This window comes from Coregonus clupeaformis, chromosome 33 (assembly GCF_020615455.1).
Source record: "Coregonus clupeaformis isolate EN_2021a chromosome 33, ASM2061545v1, whole genome shotgun sequence".
NCBI lineage: Eukaryota > Metazoa > Chordata > Actinopteri > Salmoniformes > Salmonidae > Coregonus > Coregonus clupeaformis.
Window position 1 is genome coordinate 25,067,605 of NC_059224.1, and position 20,354 is coordinate 25,087,958.

General features: G+C 42.4%; 1 long non-coding RNA gene across 1 annotated transcript; it reads right to left on the bottom strand.

Annotated features, from left to right (window-relative positions):
• Window positions 1-18,258: 18,258 nt before the first annotated feature.
• LOC121548855 lies at window positions 18,259-18,550 on the bottom strand. Its single transcript, XR_005996700.1, has 2 exons — window positions 18,428-18,550; window positions 18,259-18,321 (listed from the first exon to the last, which is right to left on the bottom strand). It is a non-coding gene; the product is annotated as an uncharacterized LOC121548855 (long non-coding RNA).
• Between the last annotated feature and the right edge of the window lie 1,804 nt (window positions 18,551-20,354).

The following is a 20,354-nucleotide window of genomic DNA, read 5'->3' on the forward strand; positions in this document are numbered from 1 at the left end:
TAATTTGAGTATAACGCAGCCTGTTTCTTTGTGATGTTTTCTGTCCTCAGATACAGTGAGCTGTGATACCCTGTCTGCAGATGAAGAGGTCCCAATGAATGTCCCAAGAGAATAAGGGTATGTCCTTGTATACCATGGATTAGAGGTCTTCACGGTTTCAACAGACCCGAAATTCTGAAGGAGACAAACCCGAGCGTGTCCTGGTCCTAAATTTGGTCGGAAATAATTTCCACGGGTCTCGGGTATGTGCATTTAAAATGTATTTACCGACTGGACCCGATTGGACCTGTCCTCTGTTAATTTAGTGTTTGTGTGATGAGAACTGCGCAAGCTTGTTATCAGCCAATTGCAACTCAATAAAACCTATAGCTTATATCCAGCTGAAACTGGTTCCGGCTGCTCACCTCACATGCGCCTGCTGCTGAGGAGAGAGAGCGCAAGTAAAAGGAGCCTTGGCCTAGTGCAGGGTTTCCCAAACTCTATCTTGGCTCTTATCAATTGTTTAGTCGTTATTACTATTGTAAATCATCATTAATATTATTATTATTATTATTATTATTATTATTATTATTATTATTATTATTGTAGGCCTATTTAATAATCTAAACCAGTTCTTTTAAATAGCCTATACAAAAAGTGTTTTGTTTCATTTTGTTGAGAAAGTTTAATTGGCTAAATTAAGTTCTGTCTTTAATTTTTTGTTCCGTATTTAGTTTAAGGTTAAAAGTAGGCCTGTTGTAAACTAAATAGCACTAGCCTATTACTGTCATTTGTTGGGTATGCCTTTGTTGGTATTTGTTGGTAATTAATTTAATGATGCAATATAATACCCTGTTCATTATTCCCAATAAACAATGACTTAACTTACGTTTGACATTACCCTAATAAAGGTAAGCAACTTGTGTGAAGGTTTGGTGTGGTAAGGCTCTTATTAGGCTTACAGTAGCTACAGCAGGGCTATGACGGCAGTGCGCACCGGCACTCTAACTGACTCCGACAGTTGAACTTGTTGTGAGGAAGAATGTTTTAGCACTACCAGAGTTAGCCTACTCTCTTAATCTAACAATATAATGCTTATCTTTATAGAATATATTCTGATCGAAAATTAACGAATTAGCCTCTTTCTGTACGCCTATATGTATCTGTATAGCAGTAGTGGCCTATCTGACAATAAAGAAATCCATGTCATGTCGGGAACATGGGGCCGGCATACCTCTATCTTTCTCTCGGTCTCTCTAGGGCTAGGCCTAAGCTTGTCTCCTTTAATATGTATTTTTAAAATATGAATATCATACAGTGGACGCCTAGGCCTATAGGCCTATATGCATGCCATGCCCTGGTGCATGTGTCGCTCAAATCTCCAGCAGCTGAACGGTGAGGTAGACAACTATTGTTTTAGGAATGTAAAAAATAATAGAACAATAGACTATAAGGTTTTGAATATTCTACACATAGAACGTTTATGTCATTTGTTATAGGCAGTTTTTAAGGACACATAACTGTGGATCATTTGGCCAATATCGCTTATTTATTGATAGCGTTGACAGCGCCCAGTTGGAGGTTTCTTTATCTCTCTTTCTCTCGGATCTTTACCGGTCTCTAGGATCACTGGTCTGTCTGGGCCTGTTTTCCACGGTCCTTTTCGGAACGGGTCTGACTGTCCTCAGGTCCATGCGGAATGGGTCTCCCTTTAAAAAAAATGCATATTGGGTCGGTGGGAAAGCCACGGATTAATTTCGGAACAGATCCAACTTTTTGGACCCATGAATACCTCTACATTTGATTATATGTGTACCTAGAACCATGTTTTCATCCACAGTTTTTATGCGAGTAAAGTCATACCTTATAAAAAAAAATCCTGACAGCTGTGATGGAAACAGGAAGTTTCGGTACAATTTTATAACTGCGGACAGATCATTTGTTCGTTCCACATGGTGTGATCTTTTTGTCAGTAAAATCCATTATGTGAGAAATAGCAGTGCAAACACTTTATGTGCATATATTGATATAATAACCCATAGCCGCCGGAAATAGGGGTGCTAAGGGTGCTGCACCACCCCCTGAAAAATCGGAATAAATAAAAAATATTAATACATATGTTTTTTTCACAAAAGTAGTGCACTGGGCCTTTAATAGTCCTGTATTAGTGGACCATTACAGCCATCTGTAGCAGGGGCAAAACAATTAAATCTGCACTGCTCATTGAGGGCCTGATGATTAGTTCACAAGTTGAATCAGGTGTACTTGTTAGGGGCTACAATAAAATGGTGGACTGTTGGGAGTACTTGAGGACTGGAGTTGTGAACCGCTGGCCTACGGTATGATGGCATTAGCCTTAAAGGCTCTGCATGGTCAATCCGACATCTGCAGTGACTGTACTGCATTTACTGCGATGCGGCCACCGCAGAAGTCAATGCATTCATACTTCTTGCTCTTTGGAGAAAAGCAGAACTGTTGTGAAGGAAGTTGTCAAGGAAGTGAGTTTGTGTTTATACAGGACCTCTTGCCCCCACCTACTGTCAACCAATCATGCAATGCGGAGCTATATGGAGCCCTCTGCATTGTTACAACATTTGTGAGGTGCATGGCGATGCGGTACAGAGCTTGATTTGGCCTCCGGAAGCTCCGCAATTGCATCAAACCGTCCATACTGATTCTCTGGATCGCATTTCCAGAGCACGCATAAATTGGCTTTTATTGGCGTTTGCAATGCACCTCTTGACATTGTGCATCTGAAGCAGAGAATAGCTTAACTCACACATTGTTTACATATTAATTGTTCCGCTCTATGTTCTCAATTTAAAAACAACACCTGTAGGCAATGTATATGAGGCTAATCATTATACTAGGTTTTGTACATGCCTTGTGCTGACAATTGTTTAGTGCAAATCCAACCCTTGTAATCTAGGTGGTGAAATGTCTGGAAGCAGGAGATTATGGGATCCTTAGCTTAAAACATACATACAACTACTACTACCAAGTTCATGCCAGATACTTTTCTCCAAGAAGATCTGAGTGGCACTTGGAGGTGCCACTGTGATAATGAAGATGGTTTGACAAAGGCTACCACAACAATTACATTGTCTATGCTAAATGTGTTTAAATTATCAAATAAATAATAGTTAGGCTATAAGAAATATATTTTATTCAATGGGGTGGGGCAAGGCAAAGTGAAGATGAAAAACAAAATACTTTTCATTTCACCAATACAACCATATAGCATATTATACAGTATGTTTACAAGATCATAAACAATAGTATTTTACATGTTCCAAATTACATTTTATATATTCATATGTTTTAGGGGTCACTTTTGTCAATCAAAGTGAAGGTGCTCTCTCCTCAAATGGCACAACAGAAATATTCAGATTGACCAAAGCACAGCACATGACAACCATCTTGTATAACTGAGGGATGTCTCCTTTCATATCCAAAGCACAGCATATGACAACCATCATGTATAACTGAGGGATGACTCCTTTCATATTTGGAAAAGGTGTTTTAGTGTCATATAAAGATTCAATATATTGTTGGGCTGGAATAGGGCTGTTATGGTGACCGTATTACCGCCACACCGTGGTCACAAGTCATGATGGCAGTCAAATTCCATGTGGCTGTTTAGTCACGGTAATTAGGCTTCTCCAAGCCCTGATGATGCTGATGGTCATTAGTAGCCTACCAAACGTGCTAACTGCCTGGTACTCAGCACTCTATTTTCCCTCTAATCACTCTAACATCAATGCAAATGTAATAGAAAATCTAATCAAACACTTAATAAGAGCCCATGAGCTCATGTTGCCCAACATTTATATAGGCTATGCAATTGCGTGAGAAAACAGAGTAATGGCCTCTATTAAAAAGAGGAGGATCCCATCAGCTTTCTTTAGGCTAGGCCTACTATATTTATTTCTCAACTTTCCTAATATTAATCACATTGCTTCTCTTTACAACAGGAGTATAGCCTACCTGGCTGGCATGAAAATTAAACACTGAAAAAGTGTCCTCCATTTAACTATTTAAGTGCATAGATGTACATGTATTTTTTTCCCGCTGCCCCTGTTTCGAGACAGGTGCATGAGAATGGTCCATTCTGAATCAAAACAAATTTCACAAATATATTATTTAGTATATATAAAACCAAGATTAAATCTTGGCATGGGTCCTCAGATCCTCAAAAGGTTATACAGCTGCACCATCGAGAGCATCCTGACTGGTTGCATCAGTGCCTGGTATGGCAACTGCTCGGCCACCGACCGCAAGGCACTACAGAGGGTAGTGCGTACGGCCCAGTACATCATTGGGGCCAAGCTTCCTGCCATCCAGGACCTCTATACCAGGCGGTGTCAGAGGAAGGCCCTAAAAATTGTCAAAGACTCCAGCCACCCTAGTCATAGACTGTTCTCTCTGCTACCGCACGGCAAGCGGTACCGGAGCGCCAAGTCTAGGTCCAAAAGGCTTAACAGTTTCTACCCCAAGCCATAAGACTCCTGAACAGCTAATCAAATGGCGACCCAGACTATTTGCATCCGGTCCTTCACCTGCATGATCATCTCAGACCAGCCACCCGGACAGCTGATGACAGTGTGGGTTTGCACAACCGAAGAATTTCTGCACAAACTGTCAGAAACCGTCTCAGGGAATTTAATCTGCCTGCTCGTCGTCCTCACCAAAGTCTTGACCTGACTGCAGTTTGTCGTCGTAGCCGTCTTCAGTGGGCAAATGCTCACCTTCGATGGCCACTGGCACGCTGGTGAAGTGTGCTCTTCACGGATGAATCCCGGTTTCAACTGTACCGGGCTGATGGCATCGTGTGGGCGAGCAGTTTGCTGATGTCAACGTTTTGAACATGGTGGCGGTGGGGTTATGGTATGGGCAGGCATATGCTACGGACACCGCACACAATTGCATTTTATCGATGACAATTATGAATGCACAGATCCTGAGGCCCATTGTCCTGCCATTCATCCGCCACCATCGCCTCATGTTTCAGCATGATAATGCACTGTAAGGATCTGTACACAATTCCTGGAAGCTGAAAATGTCCCAGTTCTTCCATGGCCTGCATACTCACCAGACATGTCACCCATTGAGCATGTTTGGGATGCTCTGGATTGACATGTATGACAGCATGTTCCAGTTCCTGCCAATATCCAGCAACTTTGCACAGCCATTAAAGAGGAGTGGGACAACATTCCACAGGCCACAATCAACAGTATGATCAACTCTATGTGAAGGAGATATGTCGCACTGCATGAGGCAAATGGTGGTCACACCAGATACTAACTGGTTTTCTGATCCACGCCCCTACCCTTTTTAAAGGTATCTGTGACCAACAGATGCATATCTATATTCCCAGTCATGTGAAAGCCTGTCACGCCCTGGCCTATAGAACTCTAGCTAGTTTGGTCAGGGTGTGAATATATTCTAGGTTTTGTATTTCTATGTTTGGCCGGGTGTGGTTCCCAATCAGAGGCAGCTGTCGCTCGTTGTCTCTGATTGGGGATCATACTTAGGCAGCCAGTTTTCCTGCCTGCGTTGTGGGATTTTGTTATGTTCATGTTTAGGCTTGTGTGTTAGCCTTTGGACCGTCACGGTTAAGTTTGTTGTTTTGGTTACTGTTTCGTGTGTTTATTAGTTAATAAACATGTTCGCCGTTCAGCTGCACCTTGGTCTGTCCCATTCCTTAATGTACGTGACAAAGCCATAGATTAAGGCCTAATACATTTATTTAAATTGACTGATTTCCTAATGAACTGTAACTTAGTAAAATGAAATTGAAATTGTTGCATGTTGTGTTTATATTTTTGTTCAATGTATTTATATTGTTTTTATGTATATATATTTTGTGCGTTGTGAGACAAAGCACTGCTAACGAGACTCCAAACTTGTTATAATTGCACATTGAGACAACCCCTCGTTCTCTTAACAGCATTTTTGTGGTGAATTTGTAATTATATTATTTCATGCTGTCAGTGGACAGATGTGGTTTTGGTGTAAAGCGCATTACCTCTCATCCTGTTAAACTGTTGTGCTTTTGTTCCAATCTATGTCATTGAAATTAATTTGTGAAACGTATGTTATGTGTATAGACAGAGACAATGTTCAACGGACATTTTTGTACTAGTGTCTAGAGTGGGTTCGCTCAGCATCCGGGGATGTTCTTTCGGAGTTGGTTTGCTCCACAGGTAGGGGTGTTCTTGTACAACCAAGTCTACAGACACATACAGCAGGCTGGAAAAGACTGGTAGAGACGGGAGGACAGACTCACTCACTGAGTGGTTTGGTGCTTTGCTTTCCTACTAACACAGCTGTGTGTTTGGACAGCTAACAGTTACTGTCTGCCTGGCCTGTTGTATCAGAACTACAGCCTGATGGTGCGCTGACGTCATGGTCTGGGTTTGACTAGTACTGTCTGGTTTGTCACTGTTTAGTTTGACTACAACATTTACATTTTAGTCATTTAGCAGACGCTCTTATCCAGAGCGACTTACAGTTAGTGAATACATATATATTTATTTTTTTATACTGGCCCCCCGTGGGAATCGAACCCACAACTCTGGCGTTGCAAACGCCATGCTCTATCAACTGAGCTACATCCCTGCCGGCCATTCCCTCCCCTACCCTGGACGACGCTGGGCCAATTGTGCGCCGCCCATGAGTCTCCCGGTCGCGGCCGGCTGCGACAGAGCCTGGATTACAAGAATAATACATGTTAAAGATTTGTAGTGCTGAGTGATTAACCGATATGTTGGTTCGTTTTCGTTTTTTATCAACTAATTGACCTACATCAGTTCAATTATTTTAATTCCATTTCCTTCGGGGGTTTTTCTGTGAGCTCAATGCACACATTGTGTAGTTTCTCTAGAGATAAATCAACTCAAGTCCGAACTGTGCAATGTAGTAGGGAGTTGTAGTTTCCAACAGGACAAAACTCGACAGTTTAGTGCAGAAAACGTGATAATTAACTACAATTATCATAATTCATTGCACGGCGGTGTTTCTTTTACACCTGCTACGTTAAGTTAGTGTGGGGCAGACGCCGAGAGAAGAGAATGAAGAATGTTTGATGAGAGGGATAGAAAGAAGTTGCTTTGCAAGTTATCTGTACCTGAAAATACATGATCTAAGTGATTGAGTTGGTATTCAGCAGTCATAAAAGTATGCCTTATTTACTTTGAAGAACTACTAAAATAGTGATTTTGTCAGACAGCATAGGCAGCAGCTCTACAGAGATGAGGACTTGGAATTAAGTGATAGTCATCAAATAAAACAAATGTAATATACACAACAACTTCAATCTTTTCTTAAAGTAAAGTAATGTGAATATATGATTAATAAGTGATAAGCAGTAATGGACTACCATCATGGGACTTTCATGAATTGTTTTATTCTGTGTTACTATGGAGGACTAAAAGTGCCACAATTAAATAAATAAATACACCATTAAATAATTACTTAAATGTGTCATTAATTAATTAAAATTAGAATTAAATACATAAATGTGTAATTAAATGTATCATTAATTAATTCAAATACCGATTCATTTTATGTAAAATACATATATAATTATTTCACTATTTACATTTACATTTCATGATCCTGCATTGCAGTGATTCATTAATTACTTAAAACTGTCAAACTGACCCATCAAAGTCAGTGGGCGGGGCTAACGCGAATCTAGTCTGATCCATTGCTTTGGTCTGAAGTAGAGTAGGCCAACCTGGATAGAGACAATGGAGGATCTCCGTGAACTTTCCAGGGAGTTGGTTAGAGACATTTTAAACTTAGCAGAGGATGTAGAAGCAGGACCTGCTGACCCAGAGCATGTAGCTAGTAAAGCAGAGGAACTTATTGAAGGTGAATAGCGCCACCCAGTGTATTGGAATGTGTTCAGTAGCTCTGCATCAATCCATTATCCGGAAATGATTTGTCTTGGCTTGATGCAGAGGGTAACCAATCAGGCGTTAGGTTCCGCCTACCAACTTTTGATGGGTCAGTTTGACAGTTTTAAGTAATTCATGAATCACTGCAATGCAGGATCATGAAATGTAAATGTAAATAGTGAAATAATTATATATGTATTTTACATAAAATGAATCGGTATTTGAATTAATTAATGATACATTTAATTACACATTTATGTATTTAATTCTAATTTTAATTAATTAATGACACATTTAAGTAATTATTTAATGGTGTATTTATTTATTTAATTGTGGCACTTTTAGTCCTCCATATGTTACAGCAGTTAACTCACATAATGCAAAGTGCATTTAACGTGAAAACCATTATATAAAATAAAAAAATCAAACCGAAACCGAACACAAAGAGCACTAATCGCTCAGCACAATGAATTGGAAAATACTTCTGTTAACTTGTTCTCTCTTTCGCCAATAAAGACATTGCTATTGTACATAAACTATTTATAATATTGAATGTATTTGTTGTATTGTGGAATGTATTGTTTGTTCTTTTAAAAAAATGTTTTAAATAACTCGTTTTTTTAAACTACTTATTCTGAATGGTAATTTGAAAATGTCTTTTAAATAATAGTTTCTGTTAATTTATGTAGCCTACATTTGCAATTTTTCAACATTGTCCATAGATTAACAGAGAACATTTAAAAAAATGAATTTTGTGTATATACATTGAGGGAACACTATTCTAACAACATTTCCGTATAAAAACAGAAAATGTACTGGCAAAAAAATACCTGTATATTTTCCATTCTTTTATGGACAGTTCCTTCAAATAAATTACAGAAAATACTGTATAAACACAGTGACTGTCCATTAATAGACAGAGCTGATATTTGGATAAATATATATATTTTTTTACGGAAATTCCCTTTAATCTATTACAGGGAATGTCCGTTAAAAGAAGGAAAATATGTTTTTTAACAGATTTATCCAAATATCAGCTCCGTCTATTAATGGACAGTCACTGTGTTTATACACTATTTTCTGTAATATATTTGAAGGAACTGTCCATAAAATAATGGAACATGTAACGGTAATTTTTTGTGTTTATACAGTACTTTCAGTAATTTATTTGAAGGAACAGTCTGTAAAATAATGGAAATTGTACCGGTAATTTTTTGCCAGTACATTTTCCGTTTTTTTTTTACATGATTTTTACAGTGTGGTTTCGGATACTTTTCAGTTGTTAGGATATTTGCTCCAAATCATGTCCATCATCGCCTTGGGTTTTGGGCGCACATGGAACCTCAAATGTGCCGTGACGTTTGAGAATATGGTGAACCAAAAACACCATCACCAAAACGACAAAGACAACACACGCTATTATTCCAAGGATACCACCTGCTGTGACAGGTGGGGGGCGCTGAGTCGGATATTTGACACAATCAGATGGTTCTTTGTCAACACATTTCCATCCCTCAACCAAGTCGAATCCCTCATAGCAAGAACACATGTGACCTCCGTACGTATTTGTGCAATTATGATCGGAGTAACCCATATCACATTCATTTATGTCCAAGCAAAACGTCACCTCATTTCTTACATCAGCCATGTAGCCATCCGGACAGTTGCATTGATGTGGATTATTTGGGTCATATTCTGCAAGACACTCTTTGAAAGGACAATGAAGTTTACATTTGTTGGGGTCTTCTTTCGTTGCAATATATCCTTCAAAACAGGAGCTAATGTGTTTACGCACATATGCTCGCATAGTCCATCCCTGCACTCATCTATGTCAATACATACATAATTTATCATTTTTTATCCGTTTTGGCAACTGCATTCAAATCCACCAATAGTGTTGACACACTCAATGTTCTGTCACCGGCACTGTCTTTCATCGTCACAATCATCAATGTCTTTGCACTCCTTCCCATTTTCTGCCAGTGCGTACCCATGGTGACACATGCAGGCGATGGAGTTGTCATTTATCTTGTAGCAAACCTGCGCGCACCCGAAATGAAGGCAGGGGTCGTTTTGCGCATCTTCACATGTACATTTATTGTAATGGATAAATTTTCCAGGTGGGCAGATGCATACAGGTTGTTGATTAATCGGTAAGCACATATCCTCACAACCACCTTTCAGTACCTCGCAATTCCAAGGTGCTTGCATCCACTGTTCAGAGAGACAGATGTACTTGGTCTCAAGGGGGTTGAGTGTTGCAATGCTTCGCATAGGCAATACCAGGAGGACATCTCCCTCGAATCCCAATGGGGTCTCATACGTGGTCCTCTGTAGCTCAGCTGGTAGAGCACGGCGCTTGTAACGCCAAGGTAGTGGGTTCGATCCCCGGGACCACCCATACACAAAAATGTAGGCTATGCACGCATGACTGTAAGTCGCTTTGGATAAAAGCGTCTGCTAAATGGCATATTCATATTATTATTAATTAATACAGTACAGATTCGTTGCCTTTGATGTCAAAAGGTTTGCAGACACTCGGGAAATTATACTTACATAGGTGTCCATCTATTCTCCTTTTGCATGATTGTTCTGACCATTTAAATTCTTCTTTGGACATCGATAGGCATTTTAAAGAGCAGACATCGTCAACGCCTCCCCAGTTCTGAAAGTCTGTTGCATTATCTCCCGTTATCCATCTGTAGCCCCGTAAGTCAGAGGCACTGTCAGGACATTGTCCACTCGGTAACTGCAAACCAATCCAGAAATCTCCTGTAATAACAAGTAAAATCGAAATTATGTCTTGTGATACCGAAGAACTACACTGTCATTAATTGTCCATTGCTGTCCTCACAATGTTTTTGAGCCGTTGCAAAATCGTCTGGATCCTGGAAAACAGCAAAACACTGATTCCCAATGCAGTATCCGTTATGCTTGGCTTCTCACATTCTCAGCACGAATGTTAGAGTAACAAGCAACATCACTATTATGACCTTCATTTTTTTTACTCAGTTGTAACAACTTTGTATGTACAACTATTGCTTATTAGGCAATGTGTAGCTATAGTTTACCCTTCGGATAGCTCCTGCTGTTAAAAGCAGCCTTGCTCCATGTTTGCGAGCTGGTCAAGGAAAGAATTTCCTATTTTGCTGGTTGCTTAATCCCCTTCCAAAAACTTTATTTCACCCACCTCGCCGGTGCACATCACTACTAGTCTACATTTGGAATTACATCTCCCTCCCTCCCCACCTCCCCACCTCCCTGCCTTCCTCTTTCTCTCAATTCAATTCAATTTAATTTCAATTTAAGGGCTTTATTGGCATGGGAAACATATGTTTACATTGCCAAAGCAAGTGAAATAGATAATAAACAAAAGTGAAATAAAAAATACAAAATTAACAATAAACATTACACTCACAAAAGTTCCAAAAATAATAAAAACATTTCAAATGTCATATTATGTTTATATACAGTGTTATAATGATGTGCAAATAGTTAAAGGACAATAAGGAAAATAAATAAACATAAATATAGGTTGTATTTACGATGGTGTTTGTTCTTCACTGATTGCCCTTTTCAAAAGTTTGGACAGACCTACTCATTCAAAAGGGTTTTTCTTTATTTTTACTAGAATAATAGTGAAGACATCAAAACTATGAAATAACACATATGGAATCATGTAGTAACCAAAAAAGGTTTAAACAAATCAAAACATATTTTAGATTCTTCAAAGTAGCCACCCTTTGCCCTGATGACAGCTTTGCACACTCTTGGCATTCTCTCAACCAGCTTCATCTGGAATGCTTTTCCAACAGTCTTGAAGGAGTTCCCACATATGCTGGGAACTTGTTGGCTGCTTTTCCTTCACTCTGCGGTCCAACTCATCCCAAACCATCTCAATTGGGTTGAGGTCGGGTGATTGTGGAGGCCAGGTCATCTGATGCAGCACTCCATCACTCTCCTTCTTGGTCAAATAACCCTTACACAGTGTGGAGGTGTGTTTTGGGTAATTGTCCTGTTGAAAAACAAATGATAGTCCCACTAAGCGCAAACCAGATGGGATGGCGTATCGCTGCAGAATGCTGTGGTAGCCATGCTGGTTAAGTGTGCCTTGAATTCTAAATAAATCACTGACCGTGTCACCAAAAAAGCACCCCCACACCATCACACCTCCTCCTCCATGCTTCACGGTGGGAACTACACATGCAGAGATCATCCGTTCACCTACTCTGCATCTCACAAAGAAACAGCGTTTGGAACCCAAAATCTCAAATTTGGACTCATCAGACCAAAGGACAGATTTCCACCGGTCTAATGTCCATTGCTTGTGTTTTTTGGCCCAAGCAAGTCTCTTCTTATTATTAGTGTCCTTTAGTAGTGGTTTCTTTGCAGCAATTCGACCATGAAGGCATGATTCACGCAGTTTCCTCTGAACAGTTGATGTTGAGATGTGTCTGTTACTTGAACTCTGTGAAGCATTTATTTGGGCTGCAATTTCTGAGGCTGGTAACTCTAATGAACTTATCCTCTGCAGCAGAGGTTACTCTGGGTCGTCCTTTCGTGTGGCGGTCCTCATGAGCCAGTTTCATCATAGCGCTTGATGGTTTTTGTGACTGTACTTGAAGAAACTTTCAAAGTTCTTGAAATTTTCCGTATTGACTGATCTTCATGTCTTAAAGTAATGATGGACTGTCGTTTCTCTTTGCTTATTTGAGCTGTTCTTGTCATAATATGGACTTGGTCTTTTACCAAATAGGGCTATCTTCTGTATACCAACCCTACCTTGTCACAACACAACTGATTGGCTCAAATGCATTAAGAAGGAAAGAAATTCCACAAATGAACTTTTAACAAGGCACACCTGTTAATTGAAATGCATTCCAGTTGACTACCTCATGAAGCTGGTTGAGAGAATGCCAAGAGTGTGCAAAGCTGTCACCAAGGCAAGGGGTGGCTACTTTGAATAATCTAAAATATAACATATATTTTGATTTGTTTAACACTTTTTTGAGTACTACATGATTCCATATGTGTCATTTCATAGTTTTGATGTCTTCACTATTATTCTACAATGTAGAAAATAGTAAAAATAAAGAAAAACCCTTGAATGAGTAGATGTGTCCAAACCTTTGACTGGTACTGTATATAAAATAAAAATAATCATTTGCCAGTTATAGGTCTACTTTGTTATTGGCTTTGGTCACTTAGACTGGTTAGAATTTTCAGTGATGAGATGCTTATGGAGCCATTACATTTGTGAAAGGCCTACTACAACTGTATGAAATAAAAACATAAAACATTCAAAACCATCTGATTTTCCTTTGCAGACGTGTAAACAAGTCATGACAATGAAAACGTAAATGACAAAATTATCCAACAACATATTGATTGTCCTATATCAACGGTCTGTCCAATGATACGTTTTGTACTTATCCCTTGTGACTTGCTGCAAATCGTGATTACCAAAATCTTGGCTTTCGAAAGCAATGTCTAAATTACCTCGACGTTTTAGTTTCAGGTGAGTAAGTACAACCATCACCAAAATAACTACGACAATGCATACCATCATTCCAAGAAGACCCCCAGCCTTTACAGTGGAAGGGCGCTCAGTTGGATCCTTGATAATTGGTGTATATGGTGTGGTAAAACCTGAACCCTCTGACGGTTCTCTCTCAACACAACCATATGAACCAACCAAGTCGAATCCCTCATCACAAGAACACAGGTAACTTCCATACGTATTTGTACAATTATGGAGGCAGTAACTCATCTCACATTCATCTATGTCAACACAATTTGACAACCCATTTTTGTCTTTGAGTATGTAACCATTTTGACAGTTGCATTGATATTCTTTACTTGGGTCACATTCTGGGGAACACTCTGCTGCTAAACAAACAAATTGGCACCGGTTGGTGTCTTCTGTCATTCTTCTGAATCCATCCCAACAGGAGCAATTGTAACTGCCTATTGTGTTCGTGCAGTTGTGCTCACATGGTCTCATGGAGCATTCATCTACATCTACACATTTGTCATTTTCAAACACATATCCCTTCTGGCATCTGCATTCAAATCCACCAATAGTATTGACACACTTAAAGTTCTGTCCCCGGCACTGTCTATCATCTATACAATCATCAATGTCTTTGCACTCCTTCCCATCTTCTGCCAGTGCATACCCATGGTGACACATGCAAGTGTAGATGTCATCTTTTTTTTGGCAGAGATGCGCGCATCCTGAGTCAAAGCAGGGGTCATTTTGCGCATCTTCACATGTGACGTTATTGTCCTGGAGAGTTTTTCCAGGTGGGCAGGTGCATACATGTTGTTGATTAACTGAGGAACAGTCATGCACACAGCCACCTTTGAATACCTCGCAACTCCATGGTGCTTGTATCCACTGTTCAGATAGACAGATATATTTCGACCCGAGGGATTTGAGCGTTGCAATGGTTCCCTGGGGTAATGTCAGTAGGTTGTCCCCTTTGAATCTCAACGGGGTCTCGTACAGAACTGATTCGTCCCCTTTTACAATTACATGTTGGCAGGGACTGTCAAGTTTATATTCACAAATAAATCCATCTACTTTACTTTCGCATGGTTGTTCCTTCCACGCAAAGTCGTATTTTGATACCGAAATACATTTTGAAGAGCAGACATCATCAAAGCGCCCCCAGTTCTGGAATTTGGTTTCATCATCTCCAGTTATCCACCTGTACCCTCGTAAAAACAATGCTTGGTCGGGGCATTGCCCGCTCGGTAAATGCAAACCAATCCAATAATCTCCTGTATGAATACCAAGTAATATTAAAAGGATGCTATGTGATATCAAAGTTCGAACTGTCATTAAATATCCGTTATTTTCTTGCTCACAATGTTTTTGAGCGGTTCCAAAGTCAGCTTGGTCCTGGAAAACGGCAAAGCACTGCTCCTCGATGCAGTATCCGACACGGGGATCCCCCTTCACTCTCAACAGGAACGTTAGAACGACGAGTATTCCTACTGTATCCCTCATTTCTTAACAATCTCCTACGCCTCAAACGCAATATAACAATTTCGCATATAATTTAGATGTAGGCTACTCGCCTCTTAGGCATGGTTTGAGTAGTAGAATGAACGTTAAGACTGCCGATAACTCCCATTTATATAAGCCTCCCTCCATGTTTTCGATTGATCAAGGAAGGAAGTTCCTTTATGAATGGCGTAGTTGCTGACCAAAAACAAACAAGTTCTCTCTGAACCTGCCTATCATGCCAAATAACCAGCCACTGGGCAACAACTGGTTGAATCAACGGTGGGAATCAACGTTGTTTCCACCTAATTTCAACCCAAAAAATCAAGGTGATGAGGTTGAATCAATGTGGAAAACTAATTAGACTTGCAAAAAGTAATAATTTCACCCAACCAGTAACTAAATCTAACATGGTGATTTATTTTTACATTTCACTTTGAATTCAGTTAGTTGACAACTCAACCAAATGTTAATCAAACCTAGACATTGAACTGACACGTGCACACACACAACACACACACGAAATGTATATTTGTAGCAAGCTATAGTCCAATTATACACATATTGCAACACTTATGGGCTAGCATTTAAATAAGAAACACATTGAAATCAAATCAATGAAATCAAAAACTTAGATAACATCTTTCAGTGATATGCAGCCTAATTTGCTCAGTTCTCTCCTAGTGTTTACATGGTTCTCTCTCATGAGTATGCCTATATGGCAGCCAGATGGCACATTCTGAGCTATTTTTGTATTAATTTGAGAACCACTCTATGTCCACAAATAGACATGAGAACACCAGGACAGACACATTCTTCATGAGGTGATTTAAACACGTTTTAGGATATATTTGAACACATGAATTCGGAATAATATCTTATTATTCTTGATATTCAGGGACAACCATGATTATATTGACAATATACACTACATTGCCAAAAGTATGTGGACATGCCTTCAGATTAGTGGATTCGGCTATTTCATCTAAATTCCCAATCTGGCCCTCATACCATCATTGCCACCTAATCATCCCCAGTTTACAAATAGGTTCATTCATCCCGTTGCTGTAAATGAGAATGTGTTCTCAGTCAACTTACCTGGTAAAATAAGGGTAAAAAAATTAAATAATAATAAAGCCACACCAGTTGCTGATAGGTGTATAAAATCGAGCACACCGCCATGCAATCTCCACAGACAAACATTGGCAGTAGAATGGCCCATACTGAAGAGCTCTGTGACTTTCAACGTGGCACTGTCATAGGATTCTAGTCTCCTGAGTGGCGCAGTGGTCTAAGGCACTGCATTGCAGTGCTAGCTGTGCCACTAGAGATCCTGGTTCGAATCCAGGCTCTGTCGCAGCCAGCCGTGACCCGGAGACTCATGGGCAGCGCACAATTGGCCTAGTGTTGTCCAGGGTAGGGGAGGGAGTGGCCGGCAGGGATGTAGCTCAGTTGATAGAGCATGGTGTTTGCAACGCCAGGGTTGTGGGTTCGATTCCCACGGGGGACCTGTATAAAAAAAAAAATGTATTCACTAACTGTAAGTCGCTCTGGATAAGAGCGTCTGCTAAATGACTAAAATGTAAATTTAAAATGCCAACTTTCCAACCAGTCAGTTTGTCAAATTTCTGCCCTGCTAGAGCTGCCCCGGTCAACTGTAAGTGCTGTTATTGAAGTGGAAACTTCTAGGAGCCACAATGGTTCAGCCTCGAAGTGGTAGGCCACACAAGCTCACAGAATGTGAGTGCTGAAATGCGTAGCGTGTAAAAACGGTCTGTCCTCGGTTGCAACACTCACTACTGTGTTCCAAACAGCCTTGGGAAGCAACATCAGCACAATAACTGTTCTTCAGGAGCTTCATGAAATGGGTTTCAATTGCAGAACAGCCGCACACAAGCCTAAGATCACCATGCGCAATGCCAAGCGTTGACTGAAGTGGTGTAAAGCTCACTGCCATTGGACTCTGGAGCAGTGGAAATGCGTTCTCTGGAGTGATGAAACACGCTTCACCGTTTGGCGGATACCAGGAGAACGCTACCTGCCCCAATGCATAATGCCAATTGTAAAGTTTGGTGGAGGAGGAATAATGGTCTGTGGCTGTTGTTCATGGTAGGGCTACAATGTATACAATGACATTCTAGACGATTCTGTGCTTCCAACTTTGTGGCAACAGTTTGGGGAAGGCCCTTTCCTGTTTCAGCATGACAATGCCTACATGCACAAAGCGAGGTCCATACAGAAATGGTTTGTCGAGATCGATGTGGAAAAACTTGACTGGCCTGCACAGAGCCCTGACCTCAACTCCATCGAACACCTTTGGGATTAATTGGAACACTGACTGCGAACCAGGCCTAATCGCCCAACATCAGTGCCCGACCTCACTAACATGCTGACCACACCACTTGTGTTACGTGTGTGAGCGTTGCAAAATAAATGTACTCATACATGTTATATAACAATTTCATCCAAACTGCTTGCGCGCGTCAACGAGCGTCTGCGTAGCCAGACGCTAAAATAGAACGGGGTTCTATTTTTGACGCTTGACCTGCCTCTCCCATCTCCTCATTGGTTTTTAGGAGCATATACCCACATGGGTGATTGCAAGATGATTTGAGGTCCACACTCCAGTCCAGTTGGTGGTGGTAATGCACCTTAAAGTTGGTTGCCAACCGCCATATAAAGTCCACAGAAGAAGAAGAAGATGACTAAAGGAGGAGATATTGCTAGAAACTAACTAGGTTTCCCCTTTTACCTGTGGATTAATTGTCGGTGTGTGACTCAAAATGGGTCAAAATTCTACAAAGATCCTGAAAAAAAGGAGCTTGTGCATTTCAAGTAAGATAACCTAATGTGTATATCCCAGGACAAATTAGCTAGCAACAGCAAGCTAGCTAGCTAAATGGCCTTGAATGTTTCATGTGTTTCGACCTGTCCCCAAATGAATAAATATAGTTGGTTCAGAGTTCGTTTAGATATTTCAAACTGTGTGTCCTGATCGCGTCTGGTGTGGATGGAGAAAATCAACATGTGCACAATAGCGCACGCGGAAGCACGTGCCTGTTCTAGTCAGCATGTTATGCTCTTGTGGCTGAATGGAAGCAAGTCCCCGCAGCAATGTTCCAACATCTAGTGGAAAGCCTTCCCAGAAGAGTGGAGGCTGTTATAGCAGCAAATTTGGGTCCAATTCCATATTAATGCCCATGATTTTGGAATGAGACGTTCGATGAGCAGGTGTCCACATACGTTTGGTCATGTAGTGTATCTGGGTGTCTCTGTTTGTCCGGAGGTGGTAGCCTAGGAGGAGTAGGAACATAATCACTCATGGGAGGTATCACTCCCTCCAGGAAATACACGACGCCGCTGTTCTGGTTACTGATGGATTTATTCTTCTACTAAATTCTCCACCGTCATCAATCCACCGTCGAACTGTTTAAATACATTTCAACACATGCACAAAAAACAAGTTGGCGTTCACGTTACAGAAACCTTGCACGTAAATATGCGTGACAAATAATTAACATAATGAACATACCTCGCTGGCTGCACACAACTGAGAGGGAAATGGGTCCACTTAGAAACAAGAATACTTGTAAATAAACACGTCGTTAATTTAACTTATCTTTCAGAGTACTAAACTTTACCGCCGCTACTTTACCGCGATGTTGTCACGATCGTCGTAGTAATGAGTAGACCAAGGCGCAGCGTGAGAAACAAACATGACTTTAATTAGTTAAAGTTTCTAAATACAAAACAAAACACGACTTGTGAAGTCCACGGTGACAATGACCGAACACGGAACAAAAACCCACAAACACAAAGTGAAACACAGACAGTTAAATATGGCTCCCAATCAGAGACAACCAGCACACAGCTGACACTCGTTGCCTCTGATTGGGAGTCACCCAGTCAAACATAGAAATAAACAACCTAGAACACCCAACATAGAAACAGAAAACATAGAATGAACACACCCTGGCTCAACATAATGAGTCCCAGAGCCAGGGTGTGACAGTATCCCCCCCTAAAGGCGCGGACTGCGACCGCGCCTAAATACGAGCAAAACGGGGGGGGGCTGGGTGGGCATTCCTCCTCGGCGGCGGCTCCGGCTCCGGGCTTGCCCACCACCCTCCAACAAACCCCCCATAGCGCCCCTGGTCCGGTCTGGCCCCGCTGGCTGGAGCTGGACTGGACGTAGCAGGAGCGGTAGGCTTCAGCTCCTTAGTGGAGCAGTAGAGCGGTACCTGAATTGGCACCGATGACCCAGGCACGGGTTGTGCCGGACTGACGCACTCGCACCCCTGGCTTGGTGCGAGTGGCAGGAACGGGCCGGGTCGGGCTGGCGACGGCGCACCGTAGACTTGGTGCGAGTGGCAGGAACAGGCCGGACCGGGCTGGCGACGCGCACCGTAGACTTGGTGCGTGGAGCAGGGACAGGCCGGGCCGGGCTGGCGACGCACCCCGTAGGCTTGGTGCGTGGAGCAGGGACAGGCCGGGCTGGGCTGACGACGCACACCGTAGGCTTGGTGCGTGGAGCAGGGACAGGCCGGACAGGGCTGGCGACGCACCCCGTAGGCTTGGTGCGTGGAGCAGGGACAGGCCGGGCTGGGCTGACGACGCACACCGTAGGCTTGGTGCGTGGAGCAGGGACAGGCCGGACAGGGCTGGTGACGCACACCGTAGGCTTGGTGCGTGGAGCAGGAACAGGCCGGGCAGGGCTGGCGACGCACACCGTAGGCTTGGTGCGTGGAGCAGGAACAGGCCGGGCAGGGCTGGCGACGCACACCGTAGGCTTGGTGCGTGGAGCAGGAACAGGCCGGGCAGGGCTGGCGACGCACTCCGTAGGCTTGGTGCGTGGAGCAGGAACAGGCCGGGCAGGGCTGGCGACGCACACCGTAGGCCTGGTGCGTGGAGCAGGGACAGGCCAGACTGGGCTGGCGACGCACACCGTAGGCTTGGTGCGTGGAGCAGGAACAGGCCGGGCTGGGCTATCGACGCACACCGTAGGCTTGGTGCGTGGAGCAGGGACAGGCCGGACTGGGCTGGCGACGCACACCGTAGGCTTGGTGCGTGGAGCAGGAACAGGCCGGACCGTACTGGGAACACACACCACTGGCCTTAAACGGGGAGCAGGAACGGGCCGGACCGGACTGGCAATACACCTCAGTACCTCTCGCCGTGCCTCTACAACTTCCTTCCCTCCTCTCGCCAATGGCTCCCGTAACCCGGTGGCCTTCTCTCCTCGTCTCCCATTTCGCCCTGTGGCAGCCTCCTGCTGCCCAGTCGCCCATGCCGTGTGCCCCCCCCTAAAGATTTCTTGGGGTTGCCTCTCGCCTGTCCGACGTTGACCCGTTTGGCGCCGCTGCTCCTCTCCTGCCTGGGTCTCCCCCTTTATCGCCTTCCGGTACCGGACGGCCTCCTCCTCAGTAATCTGCCCCCAACCGAGGAGGACATCCACAAGA